General features: G+C 47.6%; 1 protein-coding gene across 2 annotated transcripts in view; it reads left to right on the forward strand.

The window, feature by feature from the left end:
- LOC109299230 (ribonuclease inhibitor-like) overlaps nt 1-3,264 on the forward strand; it is a 39,258-nt gene that overhangs the window by 11,898 nt on the left and 24,096 nt on the right. Inside the window, exon 2 of one of the 2 annotated variants that reach the window (XM_019519821.1) lies at nt 1,014-1,146. The exons of the other annotated variant lie outside the window; for it this stretch is intronic. The gene's annotated coding sequence lies outside the window, so the exon portion shown is untranslated. The remainder of the gene's footprint in view (nt 1-1,013; nt 1,147-3,264) is intronic. 2 annotated transcript variants of the gene reach the window in all.

The following is a 3,264-nucleotide window of genomic DNA, read 5'->3' on the forward strand; positions in this document are numbered from 1 at the left end:
CTGAAAAATGGCAGTGGGGTGCTTTGAACTAAAGCTCATTGAACAAGCTTTAGTTCAACGTGCCCTGCCATAATTTTTTGGCATGGGAACACTGATACACATGATGCCAGAGTCTGCTGGAGCGCATTTATTTCTGTGCCCCAGCAGACTCGATTAATCAATTCTGCTCTGACACACTGGATTTCCAGTGCATCAGAGCTCCCTGCATGTCTATAGGAGCCCTCTTATGATAAACATCACAAGCTTACTGTATCTTGCTATGGCTTGCAAAATACATCACAGGGGAAAGTTAAAAATGGCTAACTGCTGATGGTTAGTCACTCCTGGATAATTAGCCATTTTGCAAGGATTAGTAATGATGATGAATTAATCAGATTTTACTGTAATCTGATCATCTGGTAAACCTCAACCAGTCAGTACATGGATTGCCTGAGAAACAACACTAATATTTATAAACAGACACTTAAGCCTTTTACCTTTACCTGTCTAAGTGACACTTGAATAGCTGCATTAAGGCATTTTTGGCCATTTATTTGGCTTTCAGATTGTATTTCCACCCACATGTACACATGCCTGCTGCAAATAAAATGGAGGAAATGTGGTCCCTCCTCCCTTTTAGCTCAATTGCTACATCTTGTAGCTCCAAGCAAAGTGCCCTAACCACCACAATAGAGGCTTGGCACTGCACAGAGCATACTCCAGCCTTCCTCTTGAAGCTGACCTACTGAGCAGTCAGGAGGGGGAAGAGAATGGAATCGGGAGGAGAACAAGACAGATGGGGTGTTAGATGGTGGGGACCCAGATTATGTGCCCGGGGCCCCTGCCCCGAATGGGACAGCAACACTCTCACTGCTGTTTATACATTGAAAATTAAATACAAGATGCAGCAAAACCACTGAAAAGCACTGGGCTGCTATACAAATCACAACACATTACAGCTGTATAGAGGAGAGTCACCAATGAAATATGAAAGGGAGAAAAAGCATAATTAAAAAAACTGCTTCTCCCTCTAGCCGAGAAGCTGTGTATAACAGCAGGGCACCATATAATTTGCCCGAAGAGCAGAGGCTGCGTGGAAACCCGAGCAGGAAAGAACAGGCTGCTGTCTCCCAGCCACTCCCTTTTCAGAGACTGGTGAACAGCAAGGCAAGTATCGCAGAGCTGGCAAAACCGGACTGCTAAACTCTTTCCACTTTTCCTTTCTTGGCAGGGAAAGGGGCAGGGTATGGGAGTACTTTTAAAATGGGGGTTGCAGAGGCTGTTTTTTGGAGGGAGAGAGATGCGGGGATGGGACTGAATGGTTGTGATTAATCAGAGAATTGTCATTTTGACCAGGAAGAGGGAATTGCATGTTTTAAAACCAGGAACGAGAGAAGGGATTAACTTCCTTTTTGTTAGGACTCTGCACCCAGCCTAATGCACTCCTGAAATCTGCACTTTTCTTTGCTTGGACTCCCCTAACCCAAGTTCTAGGAAATTGTTTGAATAGAAAAGTAGGTTTCATGGGAGAGGGAGTGGCCAGCCAGCGGGAAGGATGACACATCCTTTCCAGCAAAGAATCCTCTGGCATACAACTCCGGCAATAAGATGGATGCGTCATGGAAGCCACCTCCAATCATTTCAGGCAGTGCGTCACCAGGGAAGTCCAACCATATCAGCATTTTCTTCCAAAATAGTCACCATAGTAGCTATTGGGGCAAATTGCAACCCAGCTCTCCCCAGCTCCTCTCATTTAATATGAAAAAGGCATAATACACATGAAAAAAGCCTGACACTGCACAGCTTTACTTGGTGCAGTATTGCTGCGTCAAAGCATTTCACTAACATGGAGGAAAATCCTGAGGGGAAGGGCCATGGAGAAACCCTGTTGCTTGGGAAAGTGCTGGAGAGACATAGGCCAGGGCCCTGAATTAATTTCCCTGAGAGCTGGACCTCCATGTGCCCACTAGTGTAACAATGGGTGGGTGAGTGGGGCTCAAGACCTGGCTGCTGTCTTTATATAGTGCTTGGGGGTGGGAGGCTGGAATATATGCCATCCCTTCTCCCCCCACAACTCCTCATCCTTCCTGCTCTTACCTGCAGCAGCACCTTCCTTGCAGCAGCTCTGGCTCCATCAGTGGGGAGGGGAGAGGACCAGTGGTGGTTTTCAGTGCCCTGGGTAGTAGCAGCACACAATGTAGGAGCAGTTACCAGAGGCTTGCCATTGTGCTGGCAGATGTCACTTCTTGTTCCTGCCACCAAAAATCAGTGTTTAAATGCCGCTGACATGTGTCAAGTGGATTACAATGCAGTGACATCTGCCCCCTCAGTAATGAAACTGTCCACTGCTCCTTGCCACTTTGTGCCACCATCGCCCCAGGCACAGAATTGACTAGTTATGCCTCTGCCGATCATGAGCTACTGGTCTGGGGCAGCACCAGTGGCTGATTGCAGACTGGGGTGGGTGGGCCAGAAGTGCCAGTGGCAAAACTGGAAATGCTGCCGGTGCTTCTCTCAGCACCATCACTCCCTGGCCAGCGAGTGCCAATCTCAGGGGGGGCACGTGCCCCCTGCCCCATTGCCCCCTCGCATGCATTGACTATGCTGCTGATACCTCTTAAAACCAGTTGTTTTTAGATTCTGAATTCCTAGAGCTAGGTTTGAGGTGGGTCCTATTTGCATGCACAAATCATTGCAGACCCTTTTTGTCCCTGAGAAACCTACTTTCCCCTCTCACTGGAAGGATGCTTTCGTGGTCCTCATTGACTCTGTATTTCCCCTAGTAGGTTCTATACCAGTGTTTTCTGTGCAGCTTCACTGCTTTACATACTCCTCCCTGCCCCCTCCATCTTTATAGTACCTGAGCACTTGGATATTGGAGGTGGAGGGGTAGGAAAGAGATTTTTCTTTTCAAGGTGGAAAAATTATATGGTGCCTTAACCAGAGTTCTGGCTGCCACTATGAAGACAGTCCTCCATGCCACAAGCTCAGTGCAGTGTCTTTTTTTGGCCCCTTAAAAAGCAGCTCAAAAGTGAGATGTTTCATAAGGGGATAGCATAGCAAGGGCTTTTTCCTTCTAAACTAGCCATTTATGTTGAATTTAGGTGGAGGGGGGGAGGATTGTGTGGTGCCTCAGTGGAACTTCCTGGGATGCTTCCTTTAGTTCTTCTCTCTTTAATCTCCCCCAGCTCAGTTCCCATCACTATCCAATTGCTCCTGCTTTGTTCACTTGCTTTGTAGAGGATGAACAGTCCCCACCTCTCCCCTCCCCACCACCCCGCCCCT

The sequence above is a fragment of the Gavialis gangeticus genome, unplaced genomic scaffold, assembly GCF_001723915.1.
Source record: "Gavialis gangeticus isolate Ggan-Ray unplaced genomic scaffold, GavGan_comp1, whole genome shotgun sequence".
NCBI lineage: Eukaryota > Metazoa > Chordata > Crocodylia > Gavialidae > Gavialis > Gavialis gangeticus.